Genomic DNA, 25,100 nt, shown 5'->3' on the forward strand with positions numbered 1-25,100 from the left:
TAGTGTAAGTTATGTACCTGCCCTGACCGTGCTTGGCAGACCAGGCAACCGTAGTCAGGTGGACCCTTGACCCAACGCTGTGTGCTAGAGATGACACCACTTGCCTCTCAACTTCACGGTACAGTTTGGGTATCGCCTTTTTAGAAAAATAATTGCGACCTGGTATCTTTTACTGCGGTGTCCCAATGGCCACAAATTTACGGAAGGCCTCAGAGTCCACCAGCTTCTATGGTAACAGCTGGCGAGCTAACAGTTCCGCCACACCAGCTGTCAGATGCCGGGCAAGGGGGTGACTGGCAGAAATTGGCTTCTTCCGCTCAAAGATTTCCTTCACGGACACCGGCCTGCTGTGGGCAGAGGAGCAGGAACCGCTCAAGGTGAGAGGCAGAGTGGAGGAGGGTGGATGTGAAGGTGCAAGGGAGAAAGCGGCTGAAGATGTTGCACCTGAAGGAGGAAGAGGAGAAGGAGGGTGGCTTTTCTTTTGTGTGCTGCTTTTGCTCAGGTGCTCTTCCCATTGGAGTTTGTGCCTTTTCTCCATGTCCCTTCATAAGGCACCTTTCCCAACGTGAGTGTTGGCCTTTCCACGGCTCAATTTTTGGAGGCAGAGAGAACAGATGGCATTGCTCCGATCTGAGGCAGACACATTAAAAAATTTCCAACCCGCTGAGCCCCCCTGGGGTGATGGCACTATGGTGGCATCAGCAGCTGACGTTCGAGGCCATGTTGGCTGGCTGTACATAGGTGGCGATACATGGCGCCGGACAGTGCCACCAGCTGTTTCTGACAACGAGCTCTCCCTGCTTCTTTCAGGAACTCATCTCCTCCTACTCCTCTCTGACTCCCCCTCTGAACTGTCCCCTTCGTCATCTTGTCTATTAGGAACCCATGTGGGATCCGTATCATCAAATCATCATAATCATCCTGCCCAGCTTCGCTTGCCTCAGACACCTCCAAAACTGTACCAACAGCAGGTACTTCATCATCCTCCTCCTCATACATTACGTCCATAGTGTCGTCGCCTAACTCAGACAATAATGGCTGTGAATCAGTTAAAAGTTAATTCCCCACCAATTAACTGCTGCGAAGTGTCAAATGCAAAGGATGTAGTGCTTGTAGTAGCGCTGGTGGCTGCAGAAGATGAGGTGTTCTGTGCTAAATAGTCAACCACGTCCTGCCAATCTTGGGAGTTGATGGGACGTGCCTTCTTCTGAGCACTGTACTTTGGGCCAGGGCCGCACGAAATCACATCAACACGACCTTGCACAGACCTGCCGGGTGGTCTTTCTTGGGGTCTGTCTCTACCTCTGCCTGTATTGTCCGTTGTGTCCATATCGGGGGGATGAAGTGAAAGGTATGCACTGACTTGACTTATACAATGTGAAGTCACACAGGTGCAGTTAATAAGTATGCACGGAGTGGTATATCACACTGCGTGCACTCACGTAGGTAGGTGGGTGCACTGAACTCAACAGGTAGGTATATGCAGTGATGAGGTGGGTGTACTGAACACAACAGGTAGATGTATGCAGTGATGGGTATTACAATGTGCACCTGTCTGTCACACACAGACAGGTAGCGGACAGGAACAGTGACACTGCCTGCGCTCAACTCACGTAGGTAGGTGGGTGCACTGTGAACAACAGGTAGGTAGGTATATGCAGTGATGGGTATTACAATGTGCACCTGTCACACACAGACAGGTAGCGGACAGGCACAGTGACACTGCGTGCGCTCAACTCACGTAGGTAGGTGGGTGGGTGCACTGTGAACAACAGGTAGGTAGGTATATGCAATGATGGGTATTACAATGTGCACCTGTCACACACAGACAGGTAGCGAACAGGCACAGTGACACTGCGTGCGCTCAACTCACGTAGGTAGGTGGGTGCACTGTGAACAACAGGTAGGTAGGTATATGCAGTACTGGGTATTACAATGTGCACCTGTCACACACACAGGTAGTCACTGAATGTGCTGGGCCTGGCAGTGGCACACACAGTATGAATTATCAAGGCTGTCTATGCAACACAAGTGTCATGGGGAACACAGAAAAAAAAATAGATCACAAGAACAAGATTACCTCTCAAAAGAGCTGTTGTGGGGTGCTATTTTAGCAATAAGAATAAGCAAGGAGCAAGCTAACAAGCCTACAAGAGCCCAACTAATCTTTCCGTATGAGAGTCTGCACCAGCAGCAGCAGCTGTCCCTTCTCTATTTACTGCAGGCACACGAGTGAGTAAAATGGCCGGCGATGCCTGCTTTTTATAAGGGGGGAGTGGCTCCAGGAGGGAGTGTAGCCTGATTGGCTACAATGTGCCTGCTGACTGTGATGTAGAAGATCAAAGTTGACCCTAATGGTGCATTATGGGGGCAAACTTAACTTCCGCAAAAGTTCGCGGTTCTCCGCGATCGCGAACCACCGGAAGTTCGCCAGGAGCCGTTCGCCCGCGAACCGTTCGGTCCATCTCTAGTTGCTACTCCACCTCCGTTCCGCTGTACTGTTAAGTTTACCCACATCCCTCCCCCAGACCCCCACCCACAAAGTGGCTTTTCTATTTAGAACGGTCCGTTTCTTCTCGTTCTGTTTTCTCATTGCCCCAATGCAGCAATTCAGCTTCCATTTCTGTTCCGCTGGGCTCAGCGGTCCGGAATAATTGGTGCTGTAGAAAACTTGCGGTCCGTTCAGCGGATTGTGCGGAACGGATCTGTTTGAACGGACGGATGTGAACGGATCCCTAGGTTAACATTGGAACCGTTCTCATCTGCTCCGATCCGTTACCTTCCGGTTTGGGAACAGACCGTTTTTTATAGCTAATGTAAACCGGGCCTAAAAGAGGAAATGTAGTGAAAATAACATAATGAATAAAATTGCTTATTTTTTACAATATTCATTTATAGATTATTGAGTCAGTGTTTGCCCATTGTAAAACCTTTCCTCTCCCTGATTTATATTCTGAAATTTATCAGGTGGCGGCATCCTTAGTTCTGCCAGGTGATCTGTACGGAATGTTTGTTACTGAGAGTTTTATACACAGGAGGCAATATTGCTGACTTGCCAGTTGGCTTTTGCCTATACCTTCCATTAAGGCAAATCGCCCCAAAAATGGTACAGGCAGCGCTTTGGTGAGCAGATCGGAATCGAACCACTCACATGTGAACACTCTCATAGGGAATCATTGCACAAGCGCTTTTAGGCTCCCTGCGGTGGAAAATGTACATATACACAACAGTGTAATAATTTGCCCATTGAAGCAGCATTCACCTAAACATTGCATACTAGGTCACAGTATAAATAGCTAGCCTCACCAACCCCACACCCCTCCCCACATACTCACCTAAAGGGGTCCCTAAGTTCATGATGCCCGCTACTTCAGTGAGGAGGTGAGGAGTGCTGACAGTTCATCATACCTCCCAACTTTTTGAGATGAGAAAGAGGGACACTTAAGCCATGCCCCTGTTACACCCCTGACCACGCCCCCACCATGCCCCTAGTCACACATGCCATAAAGATTTCATAAAAAAAATGTTGTTTTATAATTCAAACCACCTTGGTCCTTTCTATCCTGGGTCATTTTCCTTCATAGTAGTGTTTCAAAATTAATAATATATTAATTTAAAGGATGGGAATAAAGTTTAGAGTCAAACACATTTTTTTGTAGAGAAATATATATATTTACTAATTACAACAGAGAAAGAACATGTGTGCATCAACCAAGTGAACCTGACAAATCTGGCTTTGCAAATTTGGCCTATTGGCTAATCACGAGACATTGCTCATGCAAATAAGCATTTGCTTTCGCATGCCTAAATATGCAGGGTCAAAACCAAAAACCGCAAAACAATCGCCCTGCGGGAATTAGTTCATGCTATACAGCACTATCCAGGGGCGCCACGAGGAGGCTTCCCATTGCCCCGTTTTTAATCTTGGGAGGTGTGTGCGGGCGGCTCTTACCGGCGTTGGCCACGCTGGGGAGATCGCCTGCACCCCCCAGCCTCCACCTCCGGGGTGCCGCTGTGTGGGTTCCAGGCGGTGAGAGTGCCTGGGACCCCCGCGGCCCCCCGGTTGTATGGGGGCAATGGGAAGCCTCCTCGTGGCGCCCCTGGATAGTGCTATATAGCATGAACTAATTCCCGCAGGGCGATTGTTTTGCGTTTTTTGGTTTTTGACCCTGCATATTTAGGCATGCGAAAGCAAATGCTTATTTGCATGAGCAATGTCTCGTGATTAGCCAATAGGCCAAATTTGCAAAGCCAGATTTGTCAGGTTCACTTGGTTGATGCACACATGTTCTTTCTCTGTTGTAATTAGCATTGCATTTCTTTTTTCTGAGGGCAGGTAGTGAGTGGCTTGTTTTAGGAGGTGAGAGCCCTGGAGCAGGCTATTTGCGCCTGTCCGCCCCTTATGTGTCGCGCCCAGGTTATGCGCATATAGCAGAACGCAATGGACGTTGAAAAGGTAAGTGCCTGTTTTTAATCTTGGGAGGTGTGTGCGGGCGGCTCTTCCCGGCGTTGGCCACGCTGGGGAGATCGCCTGCACCCCCCAGCCTACACCTCCGGGGTGCCGCTGTGTGGGTTCCAGGCGGTGAGAGTGCCTGGGACCCCCGCGGCCCCCCCGGTTGTATGGGGGCAATGGGAAGCCTCCTCGTGGCGCCCCTGGATAGTGCTATATAGCATGAACTAATTCCCGAAGGGCGATTGATTTGCGTTTTTTGGTTTTTGACCCTGCATATTTAAGCATGCGAAAGCAAATGCTTATTTGCATGAGCAATGTCTCGTGATTAGCCAATAGGCCAAATTTGCAAAGCCAGATTTGTCAGGTTCACTTGGTTGATGCACACATGTTCTTTCTCTGTTGTAATTAGCATTGCATTTCTTTTTTCTGAGGGCAGGTAGTGAGTGGCTTGTTTTAGGAGGTGAGAGCCCTGGAGCAGGCTATTTGCGCCTGTCCGCCCCTTATGTGTCGCGCCCAGGTTATGCGCATATAGCAGAACGCAATGGACGTTGAAAAGGTAAGTGCCTGTTTTTAATCTTGGGAGGTGTGTGCGGGCGGCTCTTCCCAGCGTTGGCCACGCTGGGGAGATCGCCTGCACCCCCCAGCCTACACCTCCGGGGTGCCGCTGTGTGGGTTCCAGGCGGTGAGAGTGCCTGGGACCCCCGCGGCCCCCCGGTTGTATGGGGGCAATGGGAAGCCTCCTCGTGGCGCCCCTGGATAGTGCTATATAGCATGAACTAATTCCCGCAGGGCGATTGTTTTGCGGCTTTTGGTTTTTGACCCTGCATATTTAGTCATGCGAAAGCAAATGCTTATTTGCATGAGCAATGTCTCGTGATTAGCCAATAGGCCAAATTTGCAAAGCCAGATTTGTCAGGTTCACTTGGTTGATGCACACATGTTCTTTCTCTGTTGTAATTAGCATATATATATTTACACAGAAAGAGGGACAAAGAGGGGCTGTCCCTCCAAAAGAGGGACCGTTGGGAGCTATGATTTCATCATTGAGGTTGTTCTGACACAGCAATATTTTGTGCCCTATCAATACTATTAAAGCACCCCTGACGTTTAAAAAAAAAAGGCTTCTGGGATCTTCTGACACCCTACCGTTTCAGCAAAGGGTCCCTTTAAATGTATTTAACAGGCCATTTGGGATCGGCGCAGGAGCATGGTTAGGAGAAACTTACTGCAGTCAAATAAGTTTAGAGGGACACTTCGCTGGAACGGTGGGGTGTAAAAAGGAAAGTCCCTGGGCTACATGCTTCAGGTGTTCCTTTAGACATTTATATAGCCCCCTGACATCCTTCTGCTTGTAAATGAAACCTGACCTGCCCCCACCCCACGCACATCACTCTCCTGCACTAAGATTGGTGGAGAGGATGAGTTAGTAGTGCTTGAACAGCCTGGTCAACCAGCACACACAAGGCACTCTGGGGATGTGCAGGTAAAATAAGGGGCAAGGACTACCCCCAAGAAGGAAAGAGGAGGTAGGGGGAGCCAGAACAGCTAAATATGGCTGGCCCAGCTCTATTGTATTTTAAGTGTTTTTGCCCATGGAGGTCTCGTGGACTAAAAATGGGAACACAGACAACAGTAAAATCTCCCAAGGGCACTTTAATCCCTCTCCACATTATCCAAAGCGGAAAAAATAATCTTTATCTTTCCAGGGGTGTAAGTAACTACAGAGAGTGTCGGGTCCCCTTACAGAGGTCTGTTGTCCATGACCCCCCCTCCCCCCCCCCCCCCCCCCCCCACACACACACACACGCGGCTCTCCATGCATGTCACATGACATGCAGAGACTGGAGCTGTAAGGCACAGAGATGAGCTGGAATGAAGAGGACCTGTCCTGTCCCCGGGAGCAGGTAATGTATAACACTCCGTTGCTGCTCTGCATTATGCAATACAGAACCTGTCGTTGTGGGGTTTGTGGGGGCTATTGTTAGGCCCCTATTCCTTTTTAGACTACATACAAAGTTATTTTTATCGTTCCTGAAAAAGTACTTTCCTTAGTAAGAGATTGTGAGCATTTTAAAGAAAACTTTCTGAAATGATATTCTTTAAATCTCCATGGTTCTATTTTTCTTGGATATAAGCTTTGGTTTACATACATAGCAACATAAGGAGAGGGTTAAGTGTTAAGCAGTCTGCAAAGTCTTTATGCTGGTATAATGATCTGAGCAGTTCTGGAGGCCAGTGGCATCTGTCAAGGGCAGAAGGCATCAGTATCTGAGAATAGTGAGGCTGCAGAGGGCGGGCGGGGGAGCCTATTTTCCTAGCCCTTCCTGCAGTGGCAGATGGACCTTTGCTCTCATGTACAGTCTGGCCATGCCGAAGAATGTTGAACTGGCAGAGATGACCACAAAGCATGTGGCTAGAAACACAATGTTCTACTTGGCAAAGTAAGGGGTGGGCATGCTTAACCTTCCCAGCTCCATCTGGCCCTGGTGTGAAAGAACCATTTGCTCCTGGATTTAATGGGCTTGCAGCAAACGATGGCTGTCCGCTTCCCTTCGCCCCTCTTGTCACTCAGAAGAGGAGAAGAATCCAGGACATCAGTTAACTCTTCCAGTCTAAAAAGGACTGATTGCTGAAAGCATACAGAAAACTGGCTGCACTCAGGAGGGATAAAAGGATTTCATTAAAGCATAGCTCCCAACTGTCCCACTTTTGGAGGGACAGTGCTTCTTTGGGAACCCTGTCCCTCTTTCTTCCTCGTAATGTACAAATCTGTGTAAATATATGTATTTTCCTACTGAAAAAAATGTGTTTAATTGACTTTAAACTTTATTCTTATCCTTTAAATTGATATATTTCTTATTTTCAAATGTTAATATGAATGGAAATGAACCAGGATAGAAAGGACCAGTGTGGTTTGAATTATAAAACAACATATTTTTCCTATGAAATCTTAATGGCATGCATGACTAGGGGTGTGCCAGGGGTGTGGTTACGGGTGCAGCAGGGGTTTCTTATCTCAAAAAGATGGGAGGTATGTTAATGAATACCTGAACACTTGCACTGGACAGAAGGAAACCATAGAAATGCACCCTGTGTGTATTTAGAGATTTTTGCCTGTCTAATTCCCACTCATCTGTGACTTGTGATTACAAGTTCTAATTTGATCCATCGGCTGTGTCAGCTGACTACCATGGCAAAGAGGTAATTGTTAAGTGGATTTTTTTATTTCTTACATGCTCGGATGTGTCCTTTAGGCTTCTTGCACACCAAGACGTTGTGTTAGGTGCCACGTTAAGGTCGCATAACGTGCACCTAACACAACGTATGGTGCTGCAAAAGCCGACGGTAGAGTGAGCCGCGTTCGGCGGCTCGATTCCTATAATGTCTCCCAGAGTGGCGCTGATTGGCCAGCGGGACCACGTGATGCGGAGCGAGACACTCCGCATCACGTGGTCCCGCCGGCCAATCAGCTGCCGCCAGTGCAGTGAATATTAAGTAGCCATGTGCGCGGCTACTGTAGCTGGCTCTCCCCGCCTCCTCTCCGCCCCCCACTGCGCATGTGCAAACAGTCTAACGCGGCTATAGCCGCTCCAACGCCGTAGCATGCTGCACTTTGCACCGAACGTGCAGCATTACATGTAACGCAACGTGGGCTGTGTGAACAGCCCACTTGTGTTACATTGCTGTGCGTTCGGGGAGCGTTACAGGCGCACTAACGTGCGCCTGTAACGTCTTGGTGTGTAAGCAGCCTTAAGGTGCTGAATTGCAAGAAAATTGCTTGGCACCATGTTTGCTATGCAATTTTCTTGTGCCTCCAATTGATATACACCCAAACACCAACGCAGGAAAAATGCATGCACCATGTTGGTGTTTAGGTAAAAATCGAATTGTACAAGTATGAGAATGGCACTGCAATTACTATAACAATCATGGTGCCCTTACGATCTGTAGAGAGCGATCAGCCTGAAGGAAGTCCCAGGTATTTATAATTATTTTATATCCCGTCTCAGGTACACTTTATAAGCTGAAGTATAGAAGGCGTTAGGGGCACCAAGGAAGTTTTCTATCTCAACCCTAAAGAAACCTCACAATCTTACGTACCTTTTTTTTTCATCCTGTGATATAAAGAATTGGCACTGTTTAAAAACAGGCTAGGTCTGTCTTTACTTTGCCGCCCGCGCGCATGTGACGCGCGCGCTCGCTTGCTTCACGCACATGACACGCACGCCTGCCGCGCGCAAGCAACGCACACACGCCCACCCCTTCTGGCCTCGTCCTCCCAAGCTCTCGGCAGTGTCTCTGCGTCTGTCCCTGCTAAAAAGCACTGACGGACGGACGCAGCGACACTTGCCTTTTATTATATAGGGTGGTTAAACCCTTTTATGTATACAGTATGTTGTTACGACAGGATGGGAAATTCAGTACTATGAAAAATGTATAAAATATATCAAATGTATGAAACTAATAAATCTATGCTTTTGGAGGTGTGAAGTATTCTGATTCTGATGGCTTTATGTTAAGGTGGTCACACACCATACAATTTTTTAAAGGGGGTTCTGTGGGGGTGTCCTTGGGATAAAAACTATCACTTACCTGGGGCTTCTATCAGCCCCCTGAAGCAGTAATGTCCCACGCCGTCCTCCTCCCATCCGTCGTTCTCCGCCGCCGGCCCCGGTCAATTATTCGTCTGATGGCAGACGGGTAATGCGGGCTCCCGTACGCGTCATTGGAAGCTTACTGCGCAGGCGCAGTACAAAGGTTTCTTGTACTGTGCCTGCGCAGTAAGCTTCTGATGACGCGGGCGGAAGCGAGCAGGCGCTGGCCCAGGACGCGCAGCCGCAGTTGAAAGCATGCCGCGCTAGACCGGAGCTGGCGGCGGAGAGCGGCGGATGGGAGGAGGACGGCGTGGGACATTACTGCTTCAGGGGAATGATAGAAACCCCAGGTAAGTGACTGTTTTTATCCCCAGGACACCCCCACAGAACTCCTTTAAATATCTGTTCAATCTAAGAATTGCAATAAATTTTTCTGACTGATTGTAACATTTCAACAATATGACCAATGTACCACACACCTATGTTCAATTTTTCCCCAATTATGATAAAACTGGTTGGAAACTCTGAGAAAATTGCTAGGGTGTGTATATTAATAAATTGACAATCTAAAGCCGCATCTACACGAGTAGATGCGGCCGCGATGCTGCTTATCAATCGAGCCGCTGATGCGGCTCGATTGATAAGATCCGACAGGACGGATCTCCGTACCGCCGATTCCCTGCTCGATCCCCGCGAGTGGACAATGGCAGGGAATCGTGCGGGAGATAAGCGGCGCCGGCGGGGACGAGCGGGCACGAGCGGGGAATCGAATGCGGCGCACGCGCGGCGAGCGGGGACGCGGCGGGCACGTGGAAAAGGCGATCCGGCGGCTAATCGAGCCACCGGATCGCTACAATGTCCCTCCGTGTAGATGGGGCTTAATACACACCATACAATCTTTAAAAAAATTGAAGAGAAATATCTGGCATTCTAGATCGATATAAATAAAAAAACGGGAAACGCGATCAGATTTTTCAGTCGAATTAAAAAGAGCTTTCGATTTTTTGGGGTCGATACGATCGTTTTTATAGAATTGCTGTAAAATCAGATCATTTTATTGTATCGTGTGTGGCCACCTAAAAGTGGCCACACACCATACAATTTTATAAATATCTGTTCAATTTAAGAATTGCAATCAATTTTTCTGACTGATTGTAACATTTCAAAAGTATGACCAATGTACCACACACGTATGTAAAATTTTTCCCCAATTATGATAAAAATGATTGGAAACTCTGACAAAATTGGTAGGGTGTGTGTATTAATAAATTGACAATCCAACACACATTTTACAATCTTTAGAAAGATTGAAGAAAAATATCTCGCATTCCGGATCGATTAAAATTGAAGAAAACAGGAAATCTGATCGGATTTTTCAGCCGATTGAAAAAAAAAAAAAGCTTTAGATTTTTTCGGGAGATCAATCATATTTATCAAATTGCCGTAAAATAGGATCTCTTTATTGTATCGTGTGTGGCCACCTTTAGTTTTGAGCAGAAATCCCTTTACATTTTGCTCAGCCTGATGAGGCTGTCTGATTCACACAGACAGTATGACTGGAAATAGGGGCGTAGCAGCAGCCATAGCAGTTGCTATGGAGCCCTGGAGCAGAGGGGACCCAGGTGGTATTTGATGTGTTCACTACTAACTGTCTTGTGTTCCTCCACCCTCACTTTGTCTCAGTGCCCATGGACTATATGCATTGTAGATTGCATGAGACTGTAAATTGCTTGTTAACTCATATCCATAGGGTAGGGGCAGGTGCCATTGCTTAAGAGTGCCTACATCAGAGGGCCCCATGAAAGTTTTGCTATGGGGCCCCATAGTCTCTAGCTACGCCACTGATTGAAAACTTAGATTTCTACCTCTTTTTAAACTGTTTTGGATATGTTGTTGTTTTGGGGTTCCTCTTGTTTGCTCCATGTTCTTGGAAATGGCTCTTCCCTAGATTGCTTGGGCCTGGATAAAGAAATCATTGAGTCATTGCTGTCCTTGACTTGTAATATGTCTCTCCTTGAATTGTTTTTTGTTTGTGTCTGTTAAAAAACTGCTAAGTCAAATCAAGGCGCCGGCGGGACGAGCTGGATGCGCCGGGATCGAGCCAGTGGCTCGATCCGGCGCAACTATCTAACCGTGTATTCCCAGCATTAGACCTGAGTCCTATTGTATCAACTCTTGGACACATGTTCATTTTAACTGCCTTGACAGCAATAGCATAAGAGATCATAAGAGAGTTATTAACCTCAGCCAATTCTTGATGCTATCTTTGCCACTAAGTCTGTGAAAAACTGGACACAGGTTCTCTTTAAAGTGAACCCAAAGTCTTGCACAACACACAATAAAAAGTCTTTATTGCACTTATGGTTCCTAAAGAAATTCACTCCACTTGCGTTGTAATGCCTTAAAAAGGAATACTATGACGAAATATTATAAAATTGAAAAACCATATATGTACACATTATACACTTATCCCAGAGTAAATACATTGTGTTTTTGTTTTTTTTACTTCCCATGTAGCTGTTACTTAAAATAGGAACTATAATCAGATAGCTCTGAACCTCTTGCCAACAGGTTTTGGATTAGTCCATCTCCTCATCGGGGATCCTCCGTTTATTTCAATTGTTTCAAAAGTACTCCCAGGACAGGATCTATACAAATATGTCAGATAGGTACACACTATTCTGGCAGTTGGTCTGTACCCCTGCCAATCAAGGAATTCTTTTGAAAATAAAAAAAAAAATCCCGAGAATTCGCTATGAGAAGATGGATTAGTCCAAATCCTGCCAGTAAGAAGTTCAGAACTGGTTGATCAAAATGCCTACTATAAGAGACAGCTATGTAGAAAGTGACAACATCTGATTGCCTTAACCCTGGGACAAATGTACATCTCATATGGAGGTGTAAATATAATTTCCAACTTTTACAGTTTTTTGCCATAGTGCCCCTTAAAGAGAAACCGTAACCAAGAATTGAACTGCATCTGAATCAGTAGCTGATACCCCCTTTCCCATGAAAAATCTTTTCCTTTTCTCAAACGAATCATCAGGAGGGTCTGTATGGCTAATATTGTGGTGAAACCCCTCCCACAGTGTGATGCCAGGACCACGGTCCTGACAGTTTCCTGTCTGTGAATCTCATTGCATTGTGGGAAATAGCTGTTTACTGCTGTTTCCAACTGCCAAAAAAGCAAGCAGCATCTCCTTCCACTGACATCACCTGCCAGCAGTAAAAATGTCACCATGTGATAAATGTCAGAATGTGAATCAGGGAGAGGAAAGATTTTACAATGGGCAATCATGGACTAAATCATTTATACATAATTATTGTAAAAATGAAGCACTTTTTTATAACATTATTTTCACCAGCGTTCCTCTTTAAAGTTCATTTCCCAGGATGCCCAGAGCGAAGGCAAGAGAGGGTACTGCAGGTCAGTGTACAAGTACTGCATAAACAGTTGGAGGAGTGCTAGGCTTCTGAGAGAAACAATGTCACTGTGCTCCTGATGTGAATGCTGGAAACCTGATTGCTACTAGCTACATATTCAGCAAACTTGCTGGATCTAATCTCTAACATTCCACCGAGCCTGTCTGATGAGCGTCTCGCTCTGCTCACTTGGAGATACGCATACTACCATGCATCACTTATGTAGATGAACTCGCAATTCTCTTCATATTTGAAGCATCAAGCACATATAAGAAAAATTATTACACTCTGTATAAACCAGTGTAAATCAAACTCTGTATTATGTCCCTAGGGATGTAGTGTCAGCCACTTAAACATCCATTCATTCACTCATTCATTCTTTATCTAGACTTCATAAAGTGTCACCAGCTCAGCAGTATAATTTATAGGACTGATATAGTTGGGTTCTGTTACCTTTCTGTACGACTGTTCTGGGCAAAAACATACTGCTAAGTTAAAAGATACCCAAAGTGACATGTGACATGGTGAGATAGCCAGTCACAGTGCCTACCACACAAATAACTATGCTGTGTTCCTTTTTTTCTTTCTCTGCCTGAAAGAGTTAAATACCAGGTATGTAAGTGACTGACTCAGTCCTGACTCAGACAGGAAGTGACTACAGTGTGACCCTCACTGATAAGAAATTCCAACTATAAAACACTTTCCTAGCAGAAAATGGCTTCTGAGAGCAAGAAAGAGGTACAAAGGGGAATTTCTTATCAGTGAGGGTCACACTGTAGTCACTTCCTGTCTGAGTCAGGACTGAGTCAGCCACTTACATGACTGATATTTAACTTTTTCAGGCAGAGAAAGAAAAAAAGGAACACAGCATAGTTATTTGTGCGCTAGGCACTATACAAACACATGTCTATCTCATCCTGTCACATGTCACTTCAGGTATCATTTAAAGCAAACCTACAGTATAACATAAAGGGAGAAAAATGTTACATACTTACCTCTTCTGGATCCTCCACAGGGGCAAAAACAGGATTTTAAAGGGGGATTCCTGAAAGGTCTCTCATAATATACACGCTACACAGCCACACTACAAACTTTTTGAGTTTCTCCGTTTATTGCCTGATGAAGCGGGACTGTGCCCACAAAGTGCGTTGGAAAGTAAAGCTTTTTATAATAAATGTTATCGTTTGATATATAATAACGAATCCCTGTCTGTATTCCCCCTTTTTAAACTGATTTTAGAAGTTTTTACTCTATATTGGCACCTCTGTTCAAAAATGTCAGCAAAACCCTAGTCAATGAGATTTGAGGGGTCCTAGTGCTGGAACAGTGAGGTGGAGGGGATGGGAGAAACCTCTGGATTATCCAGAGGCTTCGCTTTACTGAGGTAAGTATCCCAACTGGGCACTTTTTTTCCTTTAGGTTCCGTTTAGTGGTTTCCCCACAACTGGCCATAAAGTGGCCATAAATAACAACATTTTTAGTGTACAAAGTTATATAAACCCGATTATTCAGATCATATTGTATGAAAACAGAGTAGCTGGTGGACCCAATTGATCCTGAATGATTCAATTATCGATTGTTTCCTTAAACAGCTCCTCAATCAGCATGGCAGATTTATTTAATACATATGATCACAACTGGTTTTCATATCTGGAATCCATCATTTGCTAAAATCACACCATTAATGGCCATCCCTTAGACTGTGAAAGACAGATTTTGATTTTGACAGGGATTAGATTAGCATACAGATAAAATTGCTCTTTTAAAGTGGATCTAAACTCAGAACTTCCTCTCTGCTCTAAAATATTAGGCACAGCATGATAACTTTTAGGGGAAAAAAAATCTTTATTACAATTTACGGAAATCCTAAAAAACACTGAGGTCTTAAGTGGATTAACTTTCATGACACACAGAAAGAGTTAAAGCTTCAGTCTTTTCCTGTACAGGCAGAGCTGAGGCCCTCTCATTCACAGCTACTGATAAGGCTAGTTGCACTATAATGTAGCTAAACACGTATGTAGAGTGAAAACTTTTCATTGTGTGCTGTGCAAGTGTTCAGGTCCGCATTAACTGTTTTAATGCAAAAAAGTTAAAAGTGGACATAGGCAGGCTCTAAAGCCTTGCACGCAAGTATGATGCCACGTGCTGTACCAAGTTGCTATGCAGGGGGGGGGGGGCAGAGGGACAATGACGCGATACACAACAGAGTGGGAGGATTAAAGAGGGGAACAATGGCCTCGGTCTGCAATTGGACAACATAATCCAGCAGCCATGCACACACTTTTCCTTGTAAAGTGCTGTCAAATGAGAAATTTGAAACACATGGAGTGCTTCTTTATTCGTACATGATCAGATGACACCCACAAACGTGCTCAGCTGCTGATGACAGGTTTGAGAACCTATGAGGTAGTCTGTGCTAGTCACTGAAATATTTCACCCCCCCCCCCCTCCTGATATTTCTGAGTGACAGGTGAACAATTCCCTCTGTATGCAGGTTTCTATCTGACCAGAGAGGGAAATGAATGTACAGGCGCTAATCAGAATGCTGAACTGCCAATCAACAAATGGCAGCTGTGTACATTTATCAGCAGCTGTTAATAGATTAGTAGTTCCCCATGTTGATCACTACTAATAATGATATAGTGATGGTAGGTCAGCATACTCTAATAACATTTTTATTCATTATAAAAATCCCAGTGCAAAGCCAGAAGTGTGAAAAGCTGGATAACCAGAGAGCCAAGCATGTGAGAGCTCTGGGAGTGAGAATTTCATAAGTCCATTTCTCCATGTGCCTAATGGCTTCCCCACATGGGGTTTCTGGTTTCACAAGTGACAGCTGTCACTAAGATATTTCTTCAACTGGAATCTACAACACTTGGCCACATGGAGCCGTGTCTATTAAAGCCCATTTCCAAGAAACATTTTTATTTTAGTTTTAGATAGTGTAGTAAGGGGTTAGAACCTCTTTTAGATTTTTATTGCTGCCCCGTGCTTCCAACCATGAGACTTCCATTGCTTCCTGTCCAGACAGGAAGTAAGGATATCTCTGCAAGAGTGGCACAGGCAGCAGAAAGTGAAAAAAATGTTTGTAGCGTGAGAAAGAAATAGCATCCTCAACTAGTTTATATTGCTGTCTTTTGTACCCTGTTCCCAGGACTTCCATATGTGTGTATTAAAGATATACAACTCAATAGCAGTCCTAGAATCTGTAAGAAAGTATATTATTTTCAACGGGAACTCAGGAAATGATAAAAAACATAAACGTTTTAGCACAGCGCGCAGCTACAGCTGGGGCCCTAGACATGCGCACTACAGCCAGGCGGAACACACGGACGCAGGTGGATGTAGACACCTGCTATTTTATTAGGTAAATATAACTCTAACTGAAATGACACACCCCCTTGTTTAACCACTAAATAGCTGTATCCAATCAATTATTTTTCAAATTCAAGTAATTCCATCAGGTCCTTCAAGAACCACACTCACTTGAATATTGATCACTGAGCCACCAAGCTGCAGATGGTGCTGAAGTGTTTCAGAAGCAGTGGATAGCCATGTTCATGTTGACCGTATGCAGCTTCAAGAAATCTTGGACTGCCACCAGAGTAAGTGCAGATCTTCATGCTCTGTATAATAAGATGGAATGTTACTAACAGCATAAGAAATGTTATCGTTTTTTGTTTTCAGTTTGACAAGATTAAATTGGAATCAAGCACTGAGCAAATCAGAGTATCTCCCCCCCCCCTCCCCCAATCCCCAATACACACCAATTTCCAACATGTATGCCCTGTATATAAGTTGGTGAAGTGTGGTATAGGTACATGAACAGAGATTGAAGTTTATTCGCTTTCTAAAATGGTAACAGCGACTTGGATGTTGAACTGAATAGACTGTTAATAGAAGATATACAAATATTAACTTGAGTAAATTATTTATTACAACAGTAATACAAAGATGTATTTAAAATGTAGTACAATGAGCCTCACTTACTGGCAGCTCAAAACAGTGGTGATGGACAGTAAAAAATATAACTAGGGCTATCATATGCCCTGTGTCATGGTCTATGTTGCCTCACCACATATGCTGCTGCCCTATGCCACTGTATATGTTGCCTCACTGCACATGCTGCTGCCCTGTATCAAGGTCTATGTTACCTCACCACACATGTTGCTGCCCTGTGCCACAGTCTATGTCGCCTCACCACACATGCTGCTGCCCTGTGTCACGGTCTATGTTGCCTCACTACACATCTTGCTGCCCTGTGCCATGGTCTATGTCGCCTCACCACACATGCTGCTGCCCTGTGTCACAGTCTATGTTACCTCACCACACATGTTGCTGCCCTGTGCCACAGTCTATGTCGCCTCACCACACATGCTGCTGCCCTGTGTCACGGTCTATGTTGCCTCACTACACATCTTGCTGCCCTGTGCCATGGTCTACGTTGCCTCACTGCACATGCTGCTGCCCTGTGCCATGGTCTATGTTACCTCACCACACATCTTGCTGCCCTGTGCCACAGTCTATGTCGCCTCACCACACATGCTGCTGCCCTGTGTCACAGTCTATGTTGCCTCACTACACATCTTGCTGCCCTGTGCCATGGTCTATGTTGCCTCAATGCACATGCTGCTGCCCTGTGTCATTGTCTATGTTGCCTCACCACACATGCTGCTGCCCTGTGCCACAGGCTATGTTTCCTCACCACACATGCTGCTGCCCTGTGCCACGGGCTATGTTGCCTCACACTTGCTGCTTCCCTATGCCACGGGCTATGTTGCTTCACACTTGCTGCTGCCCTGTGCCATGGTCTATGTTGCCTCACTGCACACGCTGCTGCCCTATGCCGTGGTCTGTTGCCTCACTGCACATGCTGCTGCCCTGTGTAATTGTCTATGTTGCCTCACCACACATGCTGCTGCCCTGTGACACAGGCTATGTTGCTTTACCACACATGCTGCTGCCCTGTCCCATGGTCTATGTTGCCTCACTGCACACGCTGCTGCCCTGTGCCGTGGTCTGTTGCCTCACTGCACACGCTGCTGCCCTGTGCCGTGGTCTGTTGCCTCACTGCACATGCTGCTGCCCTGTGTAATTGTCTATGTTGCCTCACCACACATGCTGCTGCCCTGTGACACAGGCTATGTTGCTTTACCACACATGCTGCTGCCCTGTGCCATGGTCTATGTTGCCTCACTGCACACGCTGCTGCCCTGTGCCGTGGTCTGTTGCCTCACTGCACATGCTGCTGCCCTGTGTAATTGTCTATGTTGCCTCACCACACATGCTGCTGCCCTGTGACACAGGCTATGTTGCTTTACCACACATGCTGCTGCCCTGTGCCATGGGCCATGTTGCCTCACTGCACATGCTGCTGCCCTATGCCACGGGCTATGTTGCCTCACCACACATGCTGCTGCCCTGTGCCACGGTCTATGTTGCCTCACTGCACATGCTGCTTCCCTGTGCCATGGTCTATGTTGCCTCACTGCACATGCTGCTTCCCTGTGCCACGGGCAATGTTGCCTCAACACACATGCTGCTGCCCTGTGCCATGGTCTATGTAGCCTTTAAACATATCTAACCCTTTTGGCAGAGCAGCATGTTTCTACAGGGATCTTTCATTTGAAGGACACCTGAAGTTAGAGGAATATGGAAACCAGTTGCCTGACGTCCTGTTGATCTATGCATCAGTAGTGTCTGAATCACACAATAGAAACAAGCATGAAACAAAGCCAGTCAAACTTTAGTTAAACATCTGATCTGCATGCTTATTCAGAGTCTATGACAAAACATATTAAAGACAGAGAATCAGCAGGGCAGCCAGGCAACTTGCATTGTTTAAAAATAAATAAATATGGTAGACTCCATATCCCTTTCACAGCAGGTGTCCTTTAAAGAGACACTGAAGCGAAAAAAAGAATATGATATAGTGAATTGGTTGTGTACTATGAATCATTACTAGAAGATTAGCGGCAAATAAAATATTCTCATACTTTTATTTTCAGGTATATAGTGTTTTTTCTAACATTGCGTCATTCTATAATATGTGCAGATTACACAACACTCAGCATTCAAAATGAGTCTTTAAAGAGAAACTCCGACCAAGAATTGAACTTTATCCCAATCAGTAGCTGATACCCCCTTTTACATGACAAATCTATTGCATTTCACAAACAGACCATCAGGGGGCGCTGTATGACTGATTTTGTGATGAAACCCCTCCCACAAGAAACTCTGGTACCGCGGTACTCTGGGCAAACTGCCACAATGTAACAATGTTCACAGACAGGAAATGGCTGTTTACAGCTGTCTGTAACAGCCAAAACAGCTAGGAGCAGCTACATAACCAGTAAAAATGTCACCATGTGATAAATGTCAGAATGTAAATCTGGGAGAGGAAAGATTTTACAATGAGCAAACACTGAGTAAATCATTTATACATAATTATTGTAAAAATGAAGCACTTTTTTTATTACATTATTTTCACTGGAGTTCCTCTTTAAGAGCAGTCTGTGAAGTAATGACCTCTCCTCTAGCAGAGAAAAAGTAAACAGTTCACTTACAGTTGAGATAATAAAAGTCAGATAACGGCCCTCTCCAGGACTAACTTAGTCGGAGAGCTTAATGGCTTGTTTGCATAGAGATAACAACTGGAGTTTCTCAACTCTTCCTGTACTGGAAACAATTAGACTGATGTATCTGATCTTAATGTTTTATTTTTTAGCTGTGCTACACATACAAATCATAATATCATCATTTTTTTTTTCGCTTCAGTGTCTCTTTAACCATTTCCGGACCGAGGTGATAGAGATCTACGCCCTGTTTTGATGGGCTCCTGGCTGGCAGGGCGTAGATCTCTATCACCGGCGCCGCCGCTCCCCGCCGCGATCGTGCGCACCGAACCGGCTGCACTTAGCTGTCTTATGACAGCTAAGGCTTCCGGGTATCGGCAGGAGCCGTCACTGATTGGCTCCCTGCCGTGTGATCGCTGTGAGCCAATCACAGCGATCACCCTCCGAAAGGCAACATAGTTGCCTCTCCGCCTCCCTGTCACTGTGGATCTTGTGTGACAGGGAGACCGCACAGCCTACAGCCGTGACAGGCTGTGCGATTTTAGTGGAAAAAAACACTTTTGTATCCAGATCTCCCCCCCATGTATCCCTTGATCCCCTCCCAACCACATATATATACAGTGGTGTGAAAAACTATTTGCCCCCTTCCTGATTTCTTATTCTTTTGCATGTCTGTCACACTTAAATGTTTCTGCTCATCAAAAACCGTTAACTATTAGTCAAAGATAACATAATTGAACACAAAATGCAGTTTTAAATGATGGTTTTTATTATTTAGTGAGAAAAAAAACTCCAAATCTACTTGGCCCTGTGTGAAAAAGTGATTGCCCCCCTTGTTAAAAAATAACTTAACTGTGGTTTATCACACCTGAGTTCAATTTCTGTAGTCACCCCCAGGCCTGATTACTGCCACACCTGTTTCAATCAAGAAATCACTTGAATAGGAGCTATCTGACACAGAGAAGTAGACCAAAAGCACCTCAAAAGCTAGACATCATGCCAAGATCCAAAGAAATTCAGGAACAAATGAGAACAAAGTACTGTAATTGAGATCTATCAGTCTGGTAAAGGTTATAAAGCCATTTCTAAAGCTTTGGGACTCCAGCGAACCACAGTGAGAACCATTATCCACAAATGGCAAAAACATGGAACAGTGATGAACCTTCCCAGGAGTGGCCGGTCGACCAAAATTACCCCAAGAGCGCAGAGAAAACTCATCCGAGAGGCCACAAAAGACCCCAGGACAACATCTAAAGAACTGTAGGCCTCACTTGCCTCAATTAAGGTCATTGTTCATGACTCCACCATAAGAAAGAGACTGGGCAAAGATGGTCTGCATAGCAGATATCCAAGGCGCAAACCACTTTTAAGCAAAAAGAACATTAAGGCTCGTCTCAATTTTGCTAAAAAAAATCTCAATGATTGGCAAGACTTTTGGGAAAATACCTTGTGGACCGAGGAGACAAAAGTTGAACTTTTTGGAAGGTGCGTGTCCCGTTACATCTGGCATAGAAGTAACACAGCATTTCAGCAAAAGAACATCATACTAACAGTAAAATATGGTGGTGGTAGTGTGATGGTCTGGGGTTGTTTTGCTGCTTCAGGACCTGGAAGTTGCTGTGATAGATGGAACCATGAATTCTACTGTCTACCAAAAAATCCTGAAGGAGAATGTCTGGCCATCTGTTTGTCAACTCAAGCTGAAGCGATCTTGGGTGCTGCAGCAGGACAATGACCCAAAACACACCAGCAAATCCACCTCTGAATGGCTGAAGAAAAACAAAATTAAGACTTTGGAGTGGCCTAGTCAAAGTCCTGACCTGAATACTATTGAGATGTTGTGGCATGACCTTAAAAAGGCGGTTCATGTTAGAAAACCCTCAAATAAAGCTGAATTACAAGAATTCTGCAAAGATGAGTGGGCCAAAATTCCTCCAGAGCGCTGTAAAAGACTCGTTGCAAGTTATCGCAAATGCTTGATTGCAGTTATTGCTGCTAAGGGTGGCCCAACCAGTTATTAGGTTCAGGGGGCAATTTCTTTTTCACACAGGGCTATGTAGGTTTTAAGTTATTTTTCTCACTAAATAATAAAAACCATCATTTAAAACTGCATTTTGTGTTCAATTATGTTATCTTTGACTAATAGTTAACGGTTTTTGATGAGCAGAAACATTTAAGTGTGACAAACATGCAAAAGAATAAGAAATCAGGAAGGGGGCAAATAGTTTTTCACACCACTGTATATATATATATATATATATATATATATATATATATATATATATATATATATATATATATATATATATATATATATATATATATATATATATATAGATATATATATATATATATATATATAGATATATATATAGATATATATAGATCTATAGATATATATATATCTATAGATATATATATATATATATTTAGATCTATATATATATTTAGATCTATATATATAGATATAGATCTATATATATATATTTAGATCTATCTATATATATATTTAGATCTATATATATATAGATCTATATATATATAGATCTATATATATATATATATAGATCTATATATATATATAGATCTATATATATATATAGATCTATATATATATAGATCTATATATATATATATAGATCTATATATATATAGATCTATATATATATATATATATAGAGATCTATATATATATAGATCTATATATATATATAGATCTATATATATATAGATCTATATATATATATATATAGATCTATATATATATAGATCTATATATATATAGATCTATATATATATATAGATCTATATATATCTATATATATACATCTATATATATATATATATATATATATATATATATATATATATATATATATATCTATATATATATCTATATATTTTACTGGATTGTGATTTTAACCACTTGCCGACCGCCCCTACCTAGGGGCGGCGACAAAGTGGAGCCCGAAACGACCTCAATACGATCGGCGGCGGCTCGTTGCGGACTAGCTGGCCTGGGATCGCACGCTGGATGTGCCCACCCGCGACGTCAACCCGCCAGCCAATTAGCAGCGGCGGCGGGTTGTTAACCCCCGATCTGCCGCATGTAAAGCGGATAATACGCTTTGTAATGTATACAAAGCGTATTATACAGGCTGCCTCCTGCCCTGGTGATCCCAGTGATTGAGGGACCACCAGGGCAGGTTGCAGCCCTCCTAGTAAGTACCCAAGCACACTGATCCTGCCCCCTGATCGCCCACTGCACCCATCAGACCCCCCCTGCCCACCCCTCAGACACCTGTTTGCACCCAATCACCCCCCTAATCACCCATTAATCACTCACTGTCACATCTCAACGCTATTTTTTAGATTAGGTCCTAAACTGCCCCCTGGGGGCTCCTGAACACCCCCCCCCCCCACACACACACACACACACCCTCAGATCCTTCCTAGACCTGTGTACTGTATACATCTATTCTTCCCTATAATCACCCACTGATCACCTGTAAATCACCCATCAATCACCCCCTGTCACCACCTGTCACTGCCACCCATCAGATCAGACCCTAACCTGCCTTTTGTGGGCACCTGATCACCCACCCACACCCTCAGATTGCGTGCAGACCCACCCTCAGATCACCTCCGAAAGTGCATTGTTTACATCTGTTCTCCCCTCTAATCATCCACTGATCACCCATCAATCACCCATCAATCCCCCCGTCACCACCTGTCACTGCTACCCATCAGATCAGACACTAATCTGCCCCTTGCGGGCACCCAATCACCCGCCCACACCCTCAATTAGCCCCCCAGACCCCCTCTGATCAACTCGCCAGTGCATTGCTTGCATATATTCTCCTCTGTAATCACCTACTGATCACCTATCAACCACCCCGTCACCCCCTGTCACCGCTACCCATCAGATCAGGCCCTAATATGCCCCCTGCGGGCTTCTGATCACCCGGCCAAACCCTCACCCGCCCCACCGCAGTGACAGAAATTTTTTTTCTGATCACTGCTGGTACGACTTAATTGCCATGTCCAGGTCACGATTTGAGAACATTCCTGCACTTCAGTGCCAATACAACCTGTCATCTAAGAAGCCACCCTGCTTATGACCGGTTCCACAAAATTCGGCCCCTCATAGACCACCTGTCATCAAAATTTGCAGATGCTTATACCCCTGAACAGTCATTTTGAGGCATTTGGTTTCCAGACTACTCCTCGTGGTTTTGGGCCCCTAAAATGCCAGGGCAGTATAGGAACCCCACAAGTGACCCCATTTTAGAAAGAAGACACCCCAAGGTATTCCGTTAGGTGTATGACGAGTTCATAGAAGATTTTATTTTTTGTCAAAAGTTAGCGGAAATTGATTTGTATTGTTTTTTTTTCACAAAGTGTAATTTTCCACTAACTTGTGACAAAAAATAAAATCTTCTATGAACTCACCATACACCTAACGGAATACCTTGGGGTGTCTTCTTTCTAAAATGGGGTCACTTGTGGGGTTTCTATACTGCCCTGGCATTTTAGGGGCCCTAAACCGTGAGGAGTAGTCTAGAAACCAAATGCCTCAAAATGACCTGTGAATAGGACGTTGGGCCCCTTAGCGCACCTAGGCTGCAAAAAAGTGTCACACATGTGATATCGCCGTACTCAGGAGAAGTAGTATAATGTGTTTTGGGGTGTATTTTTACACATACCCATGCTGGGTGGGAGAAATATCTCTGTAAAGGGACAATTGTGTGTAAAAAAAATCAAAACATTTTAATTTACAGAGATATTTCTCCCACCCAGCATGGGTATGTGTAAAAATACACCCCAAAACACATTATACTACTTCTCCTGAGTACGGCGATACCACATGTGTGACACTTTTTTGCAACCTAGGTGCGCTAAGTGGCCCAACGTCCTATGAGTACCTTTAGAATTTCACAGGTCATTTTGAGGCATTTGGTTTCTAGACTACTCCTCACGGTTTAGGGCCCCTAAAATGCCGGGGCATTATAGGAACCCCACAAGTGACCCCATTTTAGAAAGAAGACACCCCAAGGTATTCAATTAGGTGTATGGGGAATTCATAGAAGATTTTATTTTTTGTCACAAGTTAGTGGAAAATGACACTTTGTGAAAAAAACAATAAAAATCAATTTCCGCTAACTTGTGAAAAAAAAATGAAATCTTCTATGAACTCGCCATACTACTAACGGAATACCTTGGGGTGTCTTCTTTCTAAAATGGGGTCACTTGTAGGGTTCCTATACTGTCCTGGCATTAGTGGAGTAGTCTAGAAAATAAATGCCTCAAAATGACCTGTGAAATCCTAAAGGTACTCAAAGGACTTTGGGCCCCTTAGCGCAGTTAGGGTGCAAAAAAGTGTCACACATGTGGTATCGCCGTACTCAGGAGAAGTAGTATAATGTGTTTTTGGGTGTATTTTTACACATACCCATGCTGGGTGGGAGAAATATCTCTGTAAATGGACAATTGTGTGTAAAAAAATCAAAAGAAATCTCATTTACAGAGATATTTCTCCCACCCATCATGGGTATGTGTAAAAATACACCCCAGAACACATTATACTATTTCTCCTGAGTAGGGCGATACCACATGTGTGACATTTCTTTTGCAGCCTAGGTGCGCTAAGGGGCCCAAAGTCCTATGAGCACCTTTAGGCTTTACAGGGGTGCTTACAATTTAGCACCCCCCAAAATGCCAGGACAGTAAACACACCCCACAAATGACCCCATTTTGGAAACTAGACACTTCAAGGTATTCAGAGAGGGGCATGGTGAGTCCGTGGCAGATTTCATTTTTTTTTGTCACCAGTTAGCAGAAATGGAAACTTTTTTTTATTTATTTTTTTTGTCACAAAGTGTCATTTTCCGCTAACTTGTGACAAAAGATAAAATCTTCTATGAACTCACCATGCCTCTTAGTGAATACTTTGGGGTGTCTTCTTTCCAAAATGGGGTCATTTGGGGGTATTTATACTATCCTGGAATTCTAGCACCTCATGAAACCTGACAGGTGCTCAGAAATGAGAGAGAT

At 44.4% G+C, this 25,100-nt stretch overlaps 1 long non-coding RNA gene across 4 annotated transcripts in view; it reads right to left on the reverse strand.

The window, feature by feature from the left end:
* LOC137544023 (uncharacterized) overlaps positions 1 to 25,100 on the reverse strand; it is a 270,055-nt gene that overhangs the window by 219,255 nt on the left and 25,700 nt on the right. For 3 of the 4 annotated variants that reach the window (XR_011025700.1, XR_011025701.1, XR_011025698.1), the window contains exon 2: positions 15,958 to 16,097. This is a non-coding gene — a long non-coding RNA (uncharacterized lncRNA). Of the gene's footprint in view, positions 1 to 15,957; positions 16,098 to 16,292; positions 16,364 to 25,100 lie in introns of those variants that run through there. The other variant, XR_011025699.1, reaches the window with a different exon arrangement.

This window comes from Hyperolius riggenbachi, chromosome 2 (genome assembly GCF_040937935.1).
Source record: "Hyperolius riggenbachi isolate aHypRig1 chromosome 2, aHypRig1.pri, whole genome shotgun sequence".
Classification (NCBI taxonomy): domain Eukaryota; kingdom Metazoa; phylum Chordata; class Amphibia; order Anura; family Hyperoliidae; genus Hyperolius; species Hyperolius riggenbachi.